The sequence below is a fragment of the Mirounga angustirostris genome, unplaced genomic scaffold, assembly GCF_029215605.1.
Source record: "Mirounga angustirostris isolate CCGP_5_RB_7025 unplaced genomic scaffold, mMirAng1.0.hap1 SCAF_5, whole genome shotgun sequence".
Lineage (NCBI taxonomy): Eukaryota > Metazoa > Chordata > Mammalia > Carnivora > Phocidae > Mirounga > Mirounga angustirostris.
The window spans coordinates 146,263,568-146,280,731 of NW_026991713.1; positions in this window are offsets into that span (position 1 = coordinate 146,263,568).

Consider the following 17,164-nt stretch of genomic DNA (forward strand, 5'->3'; position numbering starts at 1 on the left):
TGGCCCCATCTTCATCAATGTTGAGCATCAGTGGTCAGCCCCTCCTCGATGACAAATCCTTCATGGTTATCCAGGATGTAATGATAATAGTCCAGGTGTTCCCTGAGCTTTATTGTCTTGCCTCCTTCCTTTTCACCTCCCTCACTGCACAATCTAATTGTCTGCCTCCCCAAACAAGCTCATCTTTCTCAATAGCACTATCAGGGACACCGTCAGTCAAGAGGAAAAACAAGAGATTCTGTAAGATTTTGCAAAAGACCTCCCGGGTACCAGGTGAGGTGCACAATCAGGGCTGCATCACTCCAGGTGGATGGGGAGGATGCACCTGTTTGGTCTATTTCCTCTCCTCTGGAGTTCCTCTCTCTTTCTAAGCTGGCCAACTAACATCTGCATATTACCAGGTAAATAAAAATTTGAGGGGAGCAGAGTTACCCAATTAAGGGCTCCAGGTGAAAAGAAGGTGATAAAATGCTCCATTTCAGCAGGAGTGTCTTGATGGAAACGGCACAGTTTGCTCACTGGTTGCATGTAAATGAGATGTGCAGGCACAGTAATTACATCAGCTGGCCGTTGTGCTTCACTGCAGAAGCTGATGGGTCTTTGGTCTGTGGACACGTTGAGGAAGGGGCCCCCGTTGATCCCCCAAACCAAGAGGGTGTGATCCCAACAGGGTAAGCCTGGCTCAGCCTCTGAGCCTGCAAACCGTTCATTATAAACCCCAAACTGTCACACAGCTCCCCCTAATGAGGGCATGCATCTTTGGCAGCCTCGGGACAGTAGTAACTTATTCCATGACACATTCTGGGAGTTTTATGTGCCTGCTCCATAAAAAAAGAAATGCGCCGTTTCCATAGCAATGCGGGGTCTTTCGGGCAGCCCCATTGTGACAGCAAGAGCCCCCACGTTCTTCTGGGAACTGTTCTTTTTGTTTTTCTGGAAGCTCTTAAATTGTCCCCTCAGCACTGTCCTCTGCCCGCATTTTGGAGAGGACCAAATGGCGCAGGTTTGCCAGCCTGATGATTCAGCTTAGTAATTCTAAAAGGGGCTCAGAGCATCCATTAAAAACCCTGGCAAACCTGAACAAGACGAGGTTCATCTTTCCCTTGGATCAGAATGGAGACAAAGCATTGCAAGGAAGAACACATTACAATGGCTGGCAATATCGACCATGCCAACCCATGGCATGCAGAGCAATGGTGGAGGTGGTCTGGGGCACAGAAAAGCCAGTTCTAGTGCCAACTCAACCACCAACCCTCAGCAAGCAGCAAATGCTCCCAAGCCTTGTCTCGGTCCTTCCTCCAACCATCAACGGATACATATCATTAACCACTGTCCCACCTTTATCGATGGTTTGCATGTAGCTAGAGATAAATGCAGGTCCTGCCCTAAGCAGGTGCAGGGTGCATCAGGAAGCTGCCCATGCACGGAGAGCCACGCTGCATAACTCGCTTTGCTCCATTCACCTGCATGCTACCACAGCCCCAGCCCAATTTCAGGCAGCTGCTGAACATCGTGGGAATCTTGCTACGCCCAAACAGTGATATTCCAGTCATTTCTGAGATGTGAAATGACCCCACTAAGCACTTTATTCAGCCTGAACTAGTGAACCAAACTCAGGGGCAGGAGACCTTGTTCAAGTCCCCTTGAAACTATGGTGTGAGAGCTGTCTAATTCCCCTCGGTCCTTGTTTGCCCGTCTACGAAATGGGATGGCTCTTCCTTCCTTGAACTGATACTAGTTGCCTACTCTCTCCCCCAACCCCGACCCAGTCCAGACTCTGATGATGTTACCTGCATCATTTTGACAGTTTCCTCAATGGGGTCCCTTCTTCCTCTCCTATGGACCTCCCACCCATCCCAGACAGTGCATCAGACTGTGGTCCTGTCACTCTCCAGCTAAAACCCTCCCAGTATTTCCCCCATCAAGCTTCAACCAAGTTGTAGCACATAGCACAAGGGTTCTTACTTCTCCACATCCTTGCCAGATGATGTTATTTTGTTTTACATATACACATAGTCATCCTAGTGAGTTGAAGTGGTATCTCGGTGTGGTTTTGGTTTGCATTTTCGTAATGACCAATGACATTAAACATTGTTCATGTGCTTCTTGCCCATTTGTATATCTTCTTCAGAGAAATATCTATTCAAGTCCTGAGACAGATATTAGCATTAAGCTCATTTTATACATTAAGGACTTGAGGCCAAACTGAGATCAGAAGCGAGGTAGCCTGCTGGCCGAGTCGGTGGAGGAAAAGGCCTTATTTTGCATTAGTTTTGCGGGGAGGAGAGTCGCTGACCACCCTCCACCCCAGATTCCATAGACTTCAGCTTCCAAATTCCGCACTGCACAGGGAGCCTGGCACAAGGTGAGGCTTGTTGATTCTCAGGATATACTTGAATAAATAAATAAAGTGACTATAAATCCCTTCAAAGCTTCCTTCACCTCGAAATATACCACTTTCCCACACAAGGAGCCTAGGACTCACACTCCAGATGCTGCGTTCCCCCCACCCGCCCCCGGCAAACAAGGTCCCTGTGCTGTGCCTCATGGGCACCGAGTGGAAGCTTGTACTGGAAGCCTGGGTGTCTACTCCGGGGTGTTATTACATCTGGATCAATTCTTAATCTTTCAGTTTAGCTTTGGGCTGCTCGGTGACCTCTGACAGATCAGGTATAAATCATTGCACCCTGCCCGGGTGAGAGGCGTCTCACCAGCTGTGGCCCCATGACATCTGAGACTTTCTTAAAGGCCATCCCCCCTCTAAAGGTGGCACATGCCCCTCAACCGTGACCGGTTTGAAGGCAAAAAGATTCGGGGACTTTAGTGAAAGGTGAAATAAACAGCAGCATGTCAACTCTGCCCTTGCTCTCGATAGAAAGAGGCCATGTGTGTCACCCACAGACACAGTACCCCAGTGCCCAGAGTGACTTACTGGGACACCGTGAGGCTGATCGACATTATTGAACTAGTTCAGTATGGACTCATGGATATTTATTTTACTTTTTGGATTATAATGCAATAGCATCATTATTTATTTTGTTGCTTAAATGTTTCCAATTTAGTGACTAGGAGCTCTATCAGGTCAGTTCTTAGGTTCCTTTGACCTGCCCCTTCATCCTTTTATTTTCTTCTTCTTCTTTTTTTTTAAACCCTTCCTTACTTTCTGGCACTATAAGATGCTCCATGTTCAATCCCTATTGTTTCTGCTTCAGCCCTAGATTCAGGCAGTTCTCTAAGGAACCTTGGTTCCTCAGAGAATGGTAGTTAAAACCAAGATCTGGGCATTAGTTACATTTTAATAAAATCTGTTCCTAGTAACAATTCCTGATATATTTCTCTTTTCTGATAAAATTACTGCCTAACACACTACCCGGCACCAGGCCTGGTACTAATCTTTCTATATAAATGCATACATGGTCTCCTTTAATCCTCACAAATCCTTAGTATTTAGTATTGACCACCATTTTACCAGTGGAGAAAGCAAGGCCCAGAGAAATTCATGAGCTTTTCCACTCTCACACAGCTGAAAAATGGTGGAGTTGGGTCTGAACCCAAGCCTAAGGTTGAAATGCTAGATCAGTCATGTCTAGCTGTTGAGTGTCTCCATTGTCTCTTCTAAAGATGGAGCTCTCCTATAAGCAGTATTTCAGGGGGTACCATCTACAAAGCATTTACCACAGTGTCTGGCGTATAGAAAGAGCTCAAGTAATACTGACTGCTTCCCATATGATGATTTGAATCCTAGACACCTAGAAGAGTGCCTGGCTTGATATATTTGAATGAATTCATTGGAAGGAACGCTAGGCTCAGCAAAGGGAGCCCATAGAATACTCTTCTCCACACCGGGATTAACAGATGCATTCGTGCATTCTGCCCATCTCTCTGGTGGCCCCCCTGATGCTCCCCATTCACCTCGCCACTCAGTCCCCCACAGCTCCTCATTTCCCCAGGACGGTGTCTCTGTGGAGTGCCCCCACGAAGAGGACGCTGTTGTGATAAATGATTCTGTTGGAACAGCAGGGCACTGACAAACGCCAGCCTCATACATCACAGGACCATCAGGACTGGCACTTTGATAATGTATTATGTGAGTACATCATCAGAATGCTGTCACTCTGGTGACGGATTCATCAACAGATGGGGCTGTCGTAAAATGGAAGAAGGAGAGTGTGTAGGAGGAGGGGAAATCCTCTGTCTGATGAGGAGGAGGTCCTAACAGTGAAATACGAAGTGTCCCAGCCGTCTAGCTGATAAATGTGATGAGGGGCACGGGGGCGGGAAAGATGGCAGAGCACTGCAGTGGATGGATTATGAGCCCGCAGACCTGGAGCTATAGGGCCTAGTCATGACTCACCTCATGGCTCCTACTGAGCCCTCTTGACCTTCTTCCACATCTACAAAGCGAGCATGCTAGCCCTGACCGGTGTTTCTCAAAGAATGTTCCGTAGGATGCTAGTCCTATGAGATAGTCAAAATTCTGACATTAACATACCTACAAAGGTTTATTCACTCTGAAACCTCATAAAGATAGAAGCACACTAATGCGAACAGTGTCTCCTCAATAGGACTTGCAGTGAGTCCCCTTTCTCAAAATCATTTGACAACGTAATATTTATTTTTGACGTGATACATATAAACCCATTATTCTGTGGCAACACTGGATTCGGTGGCCTCCAAGATCCCTTTCTGTTCCAGAAATGTAGTGACAGGCTTTGGGTTCTGACAAACTCGGATTCAAGACCTGGAACTGCAGATATGAACTTGGTAAGCTTGACTGAACAGTTTCACATCTCCGTACCATTGTGTATCCACCTGTAGGGCAAGGGAGATAACCCTCAGCTCAGGGTTGCCACCTCTCTGTACCATTGTGTATCCACCTGTAGGGCAAGGGAGATAACCCTCAGCTCAGGGTTGCCACCAGACCACGCGAGCATTGCCTATTACTCTGCCTGAAGGCAACTTACATTCACAAATCAATGGCTATTATTATTGATGAAAGGAGCCAACGTTTATTGAGCACTGCTGAAAAGTGACGCATTGTCCTAAAGGGCTTTACATCAATGACCTCATTTAATCCACAAAATGACCACATGACACAGGCATCACTAAAAAATTATCCTCCATCGGGGCACCTGGGTGGCTCAGATGGTTGGGCGTCTGCCTTCAGCTCAGGTCATGGTCCCAGGGTCCTGGGATTGAGCCCCGCATCAGGCTCCTGCAGGGAGTCTGCTTCTCCCTCTCTCTCTCCCTCTTCCCTTGCTCATGCTCTCTCTCTCTGTATCCCTGTGTCTCAAGTGAATAAATAAAATCTTTAAAAAAAAAATTATCCTCCATCTACACATAAGAAGCCGAGGCTTGAAGAGGTGAAATGACATGTCTACGGGAACAAGCATGTGGAATACCAGCTTCAGCAACACTGGGTATCAGACTACAAAGCCTCTGGGCTAACCTACTGTGTTATTGTGCACCCCTTAGCAGAAATGAAGAGACTGATCTCACTGTGACCAGAATACAAGTCCACCCTGAATCTTACCTACTGAACTCCATAGTCCGTTGGCCGTGCCTCCGCCTTTTAAAGATAGACAGACTTTGAAAAACCCCAATTTAGGGGGAAATTTTGCTCTTGCAAGGATGAGGGATTCATATCTTATCATGCTACTATGGTATTATTACAGTGTCTTAGAATATCATCTTCAGCAAATTCTCCACGGCATTCACATCTAACGTTATGATGGCAAGGAAGAAAGCGTGTATTATATAGTACCCGGGGGAAATATTTTCATAGTGTTGCATTCTCTCACCTCCCTTAGGACTTACAGAGCCAACCAGTTTGCTCCTCCATGGAATAAGGTATGGTTTGCCCAACTGCAGTAGAAGCCAGACAACAAATGAATTCGAACAACCCTCATGGTATAGCTCCTTCCCCACAAAGGACAAGAGTGGCAGTGAGCTGCATGACAGGCAGAACACTCATGGAACTCAGAGTCATAATACGTGGCTTATTGACTCACTAACCAGCCTTGTGACCATCGGGAAAGCATATTTTCTTAGGGCATCGGTCTCCTCATTTTTAAAAAGGAAATATCTAAGCCGAACCCTCTCTTGAGGTCTCCTCTAATTCTGCATCCTGGGATTCTCTGAACATTAAGCTGCACCCTCACATCATTTGCAAAGTTCCACACTAGAACAAAGGATGCCCAAACACTAGGGGGATGAAATATCACATCAGGTCTCAGGCACTGACAGGCACCAAGTAAAAATGCTAACACTACAGATCTGGATATTCACCCTGTAATGGTGAGATTTAATTTCAGCAGAGAGAGCTTCCATATCATATAATGGTGTATCATTGCACTACGTTTTACTTCCCCTAGCAAATAAAGTATACAGGAAAAAAAATTTTAAAGAACATACATTGTTTTATTGTCTTGTGAAATGGCTGGGTTTCAAGCCAATAGAATGCCTTAATGCTCAAGTTCTCAAGGGTGATACAAAGTGCAGAGCATCTCTGTTTGTGAAGCTAAATTTAATAAATAGAGTAATCCCCTGGCAGGCCCTGGGATTTTTCTAATATCCTGATGGTGTCAAGGGACAGGGGCTTGATCTGTGAAAAATAGCATAAGACCTTACAACCAAGACTTACTAGAAACTATTGCCCTTTAATTGAGGCATGTGCTTTCCACAGGTTGTGGTGAATTGGAAATCACTCTAATTGCATATGCAATTGCCCCTGGGCCTTGGGGAGGGGTGCGGTCTGCAGTCATGAACCAGAATCTTCGGATCCACAACTGCCCAGCCTGGGCTTAGGACACAAAGACCACTGTCCTTTCTCAGCTAGGAAGACATCCCCAACCCCTACCCCTTCAGGGTACTTTAAATACACACCGATAACATGTCTGCTAAGTCATCCCAGACAATGGCAGCAAGGCATCTATATACAAAATATATAGTTTTTGTGACATGTGAGTCAGATTAAAATATCTCTACAGAAATTACTGTCTATCTTAGGTCAAGTCCCCTGAGTTGGGGGATTCTTGTACAAGTGATTTATTCAGAGTACCCCTAGGAGAAGAGGAATGAGACAAGAAGGTGAGGTAGGGGCCAAGAACCCAAGCAATGGTGAGGAGGCCAGGTTCTATGTGACCCTTGGGGGAGCTTAGAAGCCCAGGTACTCCAAGGAGTTGGTTCCACCTTGAGACAAAGGACAGCCTTTTGGTGTCCCGTGTTGGTCAGTCATTGGCTGTGGACCTCCCAGAGGAACGGGTACATCCCAGTCGAGATGGCTCCCATTAGGCCCAGGGCCAATTTCCAAAAGATGGCAAACCACCACCACTAATGGGTCCGAGAGATGGGCACACCAGCATGCTACAGAGGATCCAAACATGACCCCAACAACTCTACTACACTGTCGTGCTATACCCAGATTCTTGAACTTTTTTTTTTTTTTTACCATTTTCTGGTACCCTGCCTCAGTTACAGCTGCAAAAAACAAGTCACTCGCAAAGCTTAGTGGTTTAAAACAAGAATGATCATTTACTTTGCTCATGATTGTGCACCTTGGGCAGGGCACAGAGAGGGAGGCTCATCTTGGTTCCCGGCAACATCAGGCCGGGGGGCTCAATGGAAGACCTACTTCCAAGAAGGCTCAGTCCCATGGTTGGTAAACTAGGCCCGGCTGTCAGTAGGAGCTTAGCCAGGGCTGAGGGCTGGAGTTCTTGATTCCTCCTTCCATGGGTCTCCATGTGGCCTGAGCTTCTTTAAAGCCTTCTGGCTGGGTTCTAAAGGCAAGTATTCCAAGAAAAGACTGTATATCTTTTCATGGTCCAGCCTCATGAGCTACAAAGCACTCACTCCTTCTGCTGGAATCTGTTCATCAGGGTGGTCACCAGGGCCTCAAGTCAACAGATTATTTATACCTCCCAAGGGGAAGTAGCAAAGTCCTCAAAGAGCTTATGGGATGGGAAATTTTACTTTGGGAAAATACCGACTTTGAACATACACCCCCTAATCAACTTCCGTGTGCTTTTTTTTTTTTCAATGACTGATATTTGAGACTCTTGGGAGACCTGCAGATAGACCCAGAAGTGCCCAGGAGTGTAGTCCTCCTAGCACAGCCCTGCCAAGGCCTGATGAGCAGGAGTACAAAGCTCCTTGGTGCAAGGAGAAGCGAACACAGAGATGCGATGTGCATTCCAGAGCGCTCCTGCAGGAGTAGGCAGAGGCTGGGGCTTTCCTGAACCCACACCCTCATCTGGCTTCTTTCCCCTGCCCCACCCTGCTGTCCTCCATCCACACAAAGGCGCCTCCCAGACTCCGCTTCTGGGGACCCTCACCGAAGATACCTTCCTTCTTCGGAAGTCATAATACTTCTTCACTCTGTCACTTACCTAATATTTAGACAAGTATCACTTTGTAATCTCCCATTTTATATTGTTCCACAAAGTTCGCTATCGTCATTTATCTTTATGCTTGATTTCCCAAGCACTAGATTTTGCTGTACTTTATTTATCTCCATTGCCTCCAATTTCTGGAAAATAAGGTGGGAAGAGAGTGAAGGTTGCTGAGTGCTTGCTCCAGAGCCAGCCTCCGTTCCCCTCCTTGCAGTCATTATCCCATCCTGATTCGGCCAACAACCCTTACGAAGAGGATATTGTTTTATCGCCTTCATTTTATAAATGAAGACTAGGATGTTCAGAGATGAGGAAATGATGCCACACCACTCGGGCAGGAGCCACGAACAGATCGTGCTATGTGAAAGCATTCCCAGGAATTTGGGGTGAGCGGTGCCACGTGCTATTGTGCAATACATGGGTTCTTCACCAAGGGAGAAAGGAACTGCCTTCCGATGACCCAGCTGGGGAGCAGCAGAGTGTGGAGTGGACTCTCTGGTTGCTTCCTTGGTCCTTAGGCTCTGTCCTAAGCCAAGATGCCTTCTGGCACATAAGATTTATAGATTTTTTTTTTTTTTTCGATCTCTTTTCTTTTACCCCAAGCGGGTTTTGTCAGGTGGTGTGATGATGAAAACCTTTTTAATGATCACCAAATAAGCTCGAGAACACGTGAGAAGAGCCCGTCCTGTTCCGTGGTCTGAGCCGGTGGGTCAGGGGCAGGGGTCTTGGCCAGGTCCCATGGCCTCGAGTAAAGGCTCTCTCTCCCAGTGGGCATCGAGCAGGAAGTCACCGGGAAAGGGCTCACGCCCTGCTGAACCAAAAAAAAATACAAATTGTCTGCCAAGTAAAGCCACGTTTTTTCGTTTCTGATTTTCTAGCTGGCTGCTTCCCTCTGCTTTCTTTGAGACGGGCACCTCCACAGCTGTGATGGGGTTGTGGGGGGGGGGGTGGAACACATGTTCTAGCATGATGCCTCTGCTCCGCTCAAGTGTCAGCCTCTCAATCCGAAAAATTGAAGTTTCACTTCCAGAAATTGCTGTTTTTCAGAAGTAACATGGTTGGAGCATGGTGCCCTTGACAGAGAAACGAACCCTAGATGAATCTCCCCGGGGAACTGACAGCCGTTCCGAGGAATTAGGAGCCTGGGTATTGAGCCCAGGCAAGGTGTGGATTTGATCCCCAGCTCCAACAACCTACCAGCTGTGTCCCCTTCAACCGTGGAAATCTCAGTTTCCTTGTCTGTAAGACAAGGATCCATTTGACTGTTGTAGAGATAAATGGAAGAGCACACACTAATCAATAAAGTATCAGGAACACACCGAGCTGTTGTTCCTGCTGTTGTTTTTGCTAATCATCGTGCTTATCAATCATAAGGTCACTCTGGATTCGTCATCATCGGTTGCACTTCGCCTTGAACAAAAAGTCCAAATCGCATTCATTGTCCCTTAAACTCTTGGATTTGGCCATAATCTTTCTCATCCCTCATAACCTCTGACCCTACAATACTGTCCTCTCCAATAAACATACACTACACGTATGCCTACACATGTACACACACCAACTTGTGGAGTCATGAAGCCATAGCGTCCGGCCCAGTTGTTGGAGTCCACAGAACTTGGCAGGGAGGTATTCCGGCACCCAGGGAGTAGCAGGGCTGAGGGTAAAAGTATAAAGAAACAGTTGCCTGACAGGCAGCATGTGATTATTTTTTGAAACGATCGCAATGCCTTACATCTCGGTGACGTATTACCATTTACCATATTCTTTGGCATTCGTTAAATCCTGTGACCCTCTCCACCACCCTACATGGTAGGTCTAATGACGAGGCACAATGACTTGCCCAAGGTCACACAGCCGGCCACTACGTGGACGAGCTCGGGCCCAGGCCCAGGTGCCTTTGCTTCCAAACCTGGGCCCCTTGCCACTTTACCTTTCTGCCTCCCAGCACTGTTTGAGTGTTGAATAGCAGACACTCCTCCCATAGCTGGATGATTCTAGGGCAGATAAGTAATAACGCAGCAGGTCCCATCAGACATCGCCGAGTTTAACATGTTGAAGCAGAAAGAGCTGAAGAGGTTTGCAAGTCCTCTTCCCACCACCACTCCGGGAGCCTGACACACACCCCTCACAGAGGCTCACAGATGTCACCATTAATGTCCTTTCCCCCAGAAGATTCAAGCGGGGGATCTGGGTAAATCCATCATGGCCCTGAACATAATGTTGATGAATGATCTCATTAACCGGGCAGCCTGTATCCCATCAACAGCAGTGCCAATCCTTTGTGTGCGGCCTGGCTCAGGGTTCCTCACCCCGCATTCCCTGGTGATACTCCCCCTATCCCCAGCCCAGCCCCCCAGCCCTACAGGGCACTGGGATGCAGTGCCCCCATGGAATCGCTGCCCCGCCACCTCCAAGCCTGGGAGCTGGTTAATTTCAACTTCAATCACATAGATAAAAACGCTGAGGATCAGAGGATTCCAATGATTTATCCAAATTCCAAGGAACTTCAACATGCATGTCTGGCTGACCCCCAAAGCCCTGCCCTATCTCAATCCTCTACTGACTTTCCTAGACTTTTTTGTGAACAGTTTGCAAAAGCCCTCTTTATCCCTTACCTCATTCAGCTGCCCAGCCAACCCTGTGGGGTAGACTCTCTCACAGCAGGACTTCCTAAGAAACTTGGCAAACTGGTTAAAAATGTCTGTATAAGATTAAAATTCCAAGAATAGCTAGGGAAATTGGTAAGGTTCAAAAGGAGAGGGGCGAGGGGAGAGAGAAGGTGCCTCACCCAACACGTTATTATGACACCTTACAAAATCACAGTGCGAACACAGCATGGGACTGGTGTCGAGGCAAATAGGCCAATGGAAGAGAACAGCCCGTAAGAGACAGAGAAAAGAGATGGAGAGTCAGCAGCAGAGAAATTTGATGTGTGATAGAGATGGAATCGCAAAGCTGTGGGAGAAATAATGGCTTATTGGACAAATATTTAGGATATTTGGCAATTACGACATGTATAATACACTTATTTACAGAGAAGGTTGAATCTCCACCACAGTATGCCAGATAACAAAAGCAAGCTCCAGAAACATGAAAGCTACGCCTTTTATTCAAACAAAAGAAAATTCTAAATAGCTGTGTTGACCTCAGGGTATAAAGCGATTTCTTGGATGGAAGTTCAAAAATACAAATTTTGAGGGAGGAATAATTTTTTTTTAATTTATGTCAAATTTAAAAAGTATTTCCAGTGAAGGATATTGCTGACACGTGGCAGACTGGAGGAAGACATTTGCAGTTTTGCAGAAGGAGAAAACAGACTGACGAGAAAGTACATGATGGGAGGCTCCGATTTCCAGTATTTGGAGAGATAAAAGCAAAAGCAATGATGAGAGGCCATGGGGCAAAGATTCTACCTGGGGAGGATATCCTCTATGGGGAAAATGCAAGTCTTGCTGCACTGCCAATGACCTTATAAATTCTGATGGTTTTCCAAACTGGAGTCATTAGATAGGGTTTAATATGTGTGATCCAGCACACCAACTCCTGCATACATATTCTGGAGAAATTCCCACAAAGGCCCACCAGGAAACACCTGTGAGGAAAACCATCCAGCCTAGCAATGGAACCAAAGAACAGGAAAGCCTAGATGTCCATCTCCAAGGCAACAGGTACCCGTGGTATGAAAGCCTGTAAAGTGCCACAAACCATTCAGAAGGATGAAGGATATTTACATAGGGTCACGAGGCTGGAGCTCAAATTGCAACACCGACTGAGAACAGAAATGGAGAATTCAAACACAACACCGTTTATGCAAAATTTCAAATACACCCGCCCAAAGCAATGTCCAATGGTGCGCACGTATCTGAGAAAACTGTGCAGACAGTAGAGTGGGAAGTCCCACGTTAACTCAGTACAGATAATGCCCATGCATTGGAGGAAGGAGAAGGGAGGGTGGAGCTGCTAGATAAAGAGGAGAACACTAGAATAAAATCTTGAAAAATGAGATAAAATAGGAGCCGAGCACCATCTGACCTCAACAGTATGTCACAGACCAAGAAGCACGATAAGGTTCATTGTGCACACGTGACGTACAAGGAAAAGGTGAAGACAGGGAAGCAGAGGATGGCTGGGGAGACAAGGAAACAAGAAATATTCGATCTTCACCACCCTCTCCTACCCCGCCAATGAAAAGAGTAAATCCTGGGGGCTTGAATATGGGGATCAAGAAGGAAGAACTGAGATAGAGAGCACCTATTGTCAATGCAGTGTTAGAAGAACGTGGGAGAGAGAGACTCGTGGAGGCTGGGGGTCTGTGGCTCAAGCTGTCCACAACTGTAATGGCAGCGGGGGCCGGCTCGGGGCGGGGGACAGGGGCCAGCTCAGTGGAGAGGGAGCTGCTGCTTGGCTGGAATTACCCGGAGCAAAGCCACTGATAGACCAGTGTACCGGGGAGAAAATTAAAGAAAGCCGCTGACACCCGTGGAATTTTCTCCTTTGGTTAAGTCAGGTCCATCCATACCCTGAAGCTAAGTGGCCCCACGTGGTTCCCAAAAGATGGACTCAGAACTCAAATGACTCTGGGTTGCCTCCCAAATCAATCACTTGCTAGCCGTGTACACTTAGACCAGGTCTTAGCCTGTCTGAGCTGGGCCTGCCTTCCTCATTCGTGCATGGTGGTAAACATGAGCCGGCACCTTTAACGGGATCATGCACGCAGATGTTATTAACACAGTGCCTGACATGTAGAAAACGTTTGTTCAAAAAGGGGGCAGGGCGATTTCAGTTGTCCTTTGTGGTTTTATCATCACACAGCCCAGTTGTTTCATGCTCCTGAACCCCATCCCCACCCCCGGCATGATGAGTGAGGGAGGAGGGGTCTTGGATCTGGAGCCCCAGCTTTCCCACCAATTTTGTGGGAGGTCTCAGGCAATCCCCCTTAAATGCATGGGCTTCGGTGTCCTCATTGCCAAGTGGGGTGGCCCAATCTATCATGCAGGCTTGTTGGGCATTAGCAGCTTCCCAGGCCCTCAGGTCAGAAGGGAGACCCCAGAGCAGCCATCTTTTCGGGGGAAAGACCAGGATGTTGATATTTCCACACCAAAGTCGGGTGAAATGATGATAAACATGCTATTTGCATATGAAGACCATTTCACACTTAACCCTATAGCAGGTAGGCATTGTTACTCTATATTGCTATCATTATTTTATTGTTTGTTATTATTCCATTTTACAGACCAAATACTAAGGATCAAGAGAGTTAAAGGGGACTTGTCCAAAGTCACTGCAGGCCGGTGTGAGAACTGAGATTTAAAACCTGGTCTTCCAGACCTCTAAAGCTCTGTTCTTGTCCACTGAGCTATGTTTGTGGTGAAAGACGCAGAGGGGGCTGGAAGCTGGGTCTGGAAACACAGGAGAGCCAGGACAGGCATTTGAGAGGCCGGGAAGGGAAGGTGCGTGCTGCACATGCTCCTGGGGCCCGCCCCCGTGTCTACCAGCTGATGTCTTTGAGAGGTCCGCTATGAAAGGTGTCCCTCCTGCGTTCTGAAAGTACAATGGGATAGATAAGAGAGCTGGGTCTGACAGAGCTGGTGACACATGGAGCTGGTCTGTGTCATTCTCAAAGAGCAGAATGGCGGAGTGGTAAGGAGATCTGTGACAGATCAAACTGGCCAGAAACCCACCTCAGGTGAAAGGGGAAGGCAGCCCAGGGAGGAGGGAAAGGGGTAAGGGGAGGGAGAACCAACACCACAAGTCTAGCAACCAAAGTCACCACTGCGCGTGTCTGCCCATTGACCTTCTGCCTTTTGTCCATCCATCAGCCCCTTCAGCTCAGACTCCCTCAGCACCATGGCTCCAGATAACCCACCTTGCCACTTACTCATATCCCCACAGCAGGAATATTAGCCTTGTGTGACTCCCAGAGTGGCCATCAGGACGCACAGAACATAAGTTCAGCACAATCCCTACAATATAGTCAGCATTCAAGAAATGGAGGGAGTGTGAAGAACAGCAAGCAGGTTTGATCATGAAAGACCCCAAAGGTCAGGTTGCCTTATAATGGGATTCCTTGTCTCAGAAAGAGACACGCTGAGACCAACCGCCCACAGGACCAGCGAACCCCCATCAAAGAAAAACTCACTCGGGACCCTTGGTAAAGAACTACCTGCAGACTTCATTCAGGGGGACCATCGAGGGAGGTGTGGGGCAGACGCGACTGGCTTCGCAGCGGGACGGGAGATGGGCCCGACTCCCAGTACAACAAGGATACATGCGAACGTATGGGGTCGACAAATGGAAAATCACTAGAAGCATCAGGGGTCAGGGGGCATTCTGCTAACCCAGCCTAACAGGATTCTTGCTGAAGGCAGACCAGGGTGTCAGACACCAGCTGGGGGTGGCACAGGGTGAGGGCTTTGGTCAGAGGTCAAGAGTGATCAGATATCGACATGAGGATTCTGGTTAACCTGGACAATGCAGAGATGGACAGAAGCCCCAAAGCCAGGGCAATTGAGAAGCAAGCTCAGAGGAGCCCAAGCAGAGGTTGGTCAAGGACACAGTCTCTGTCACCCTGCCCCCACTCCACAGACCCCACGCCCTCTCCAAACCGCTTTTCCCAGAATCCCAAACTCAACTTCACTCAAGGCATTTGGGTACAAATGCATATTAGGTGCATGTGCCAAAAATCCCCGCAGGGTAGGGCGCCTGGGTGGCTCAGTCGTTAAGCGTCTGCCTTCAGCTCAGGTCGTGATCCCAGGGTCCTGGGATCGAGTCCCACATTGGGCTCCCTGCTCGGCGGGAAGCCTGCTTCTCCCTCTCCCACTCCCCCTGCTTGTGTTCCTGCTCTCGCTGTCTCTCTCTGTCAAATAAATAAAATCTTTAAAAAAACAAAAAAAAAACAAAAAAAACCCCGCAGGGCTAGCGTTCTTGTTCAAATGGTCTGGCACCAACTTTGGCCTTGTCTGACCCCATGCTCTAAGAATGGGAGTTCCACAAGTTCCTACAAGCCATGATTTGTTGTGGCAGAGATTCAGTTCGATCTACCCTCTGGGACACCTCCGGGTTCGGCTCCCAGGGACCCACTGCGCAGAGACTGCCCGAATGGAAAACACAGGGCCTTCCATTGGTTCCACAAACCCAGACTTGTTACAGAGCTTGGAGTTTTCACAGAAACCTGGTTTAGTGTTGGCATCACTTAATAATATCAGGGGCTACCTTTTCTTACACACTTAGAGCTTGACGTTATCCTACTCATTTGATCTTCAGTCCTCAGACGCAGACACTTTGGTCTCCCCATTTCACAGATTGGCAAACTGAATGCTGACGGGTTCTGCATCAAGGTGAGGCGGGCTTTGACAGGCCGTGATCACAGCCGGCTGAGCCTGGTGCTTTCACCGACATGCTCTACTGTACGGTCAAGATACCCCACAAAGCAGGTGCAGAAGCACCCAAAACGGTCATCAGAAATATCTCTGAGTTACAAAGAGTGTCCAGGAGAGAAGAAAAGAATTTAGGGGAGCCAGGGGGGCAATTTTTTTCACTGTGAACTTCTTATTGAGGTGAAGATTCCATGCACCGTTCCTTCTGGGACTGTGTGTGTTGGAGGTGGGGAGAGGGCGGGGACGGTGTGGGAGGCGTTTGCAGGTACGTGAGAGACAGGGAGTGGGAGGGTGGAGGGGAGGGAGAGACAGTGAAGGAGAAACAAAAGGCAGGGGGAGACATCTCAGAGAAGAAAGTGGACAAGGTCAGGGTTTGCAGTGTGTGCTGAGCAGATGGTGAATACGTGCCTGTGGAGGGCTCAGGGCACAAGGAGGTGTGGGTGAGTCTGCAGACACAGCCATGTTAGTGTGTGATGAGTGTGTCGGGGTGAAGGTGTGTGAGGAGGCCTGGCTAGCCTGTGAATGATGTAGGTGTGTGGGGAGGGTATAATGTTCAGGACGGAGATAGGTGTGAGGCAGAGGACGAGTGTCTACAACTGTACAGGATGGGGGACCAGGGGCAGCTTCTGCAAAGCAGCCAGCATCCCAGCCTCCTTGGCCAATCTTGTGACACCACCGACCCCCAAAACAACCAGAGATGCACCACGCACCTGCCCCAAGGTCACAGTCATGTTCTTTGCCTCGACGGGATGCCACCGAAGCATTGGGCCTGCAGCTTGACATGGCTGTGGCAGAGAAGACCCCAACAAGGAAAACCCGTTATCGGTCCCTGGGTGTGGAACACACGTGTGGCTTAAAAGAAGGCTTTGTTCGACCACCAATTACTCCTGCTTTTGAAAATGCTTTTGCTTGCATTTGATTAGGACTTTAAAGTGCAGCTTAAGACCTCCTGTCTTGCCTGGAGCTGTGGTTTCCCCCTCCCTTCCAAAGGCTTCTCTGTAAATTTAAGCATAATCCCTCCCCATCCCTCACCTGGCGTCCTCACCTTTTATGGGATTACGGTTGGAATCCCAGGTGAATAGCCTGCCCTCTACAGGGTGGTTCTTGTAAACGAGGACCCTCTTCATTCAGTCCCCCAGAAAGCCGGGCTCCCTGAGCTTCAACTACATTTGCTAGAAGCAAAATGCGTATTTTCACCTACTGCAGAGGCTTCAAACCTTCTCTGGGTCATAAATTTCTTGGAAAATCTGATGAGAGCCATTGACCTTCTCCCAGACATATGCACACATGTGAGGAGGCATGCAAGATTCTTCCATGCAATTCCCAGGGTTTATGGCTGTGGCTAGGCTCCCTCAAGGCCGAGTCTGAGGTGGGGATCCTTGCGTAAGTGATTTATGG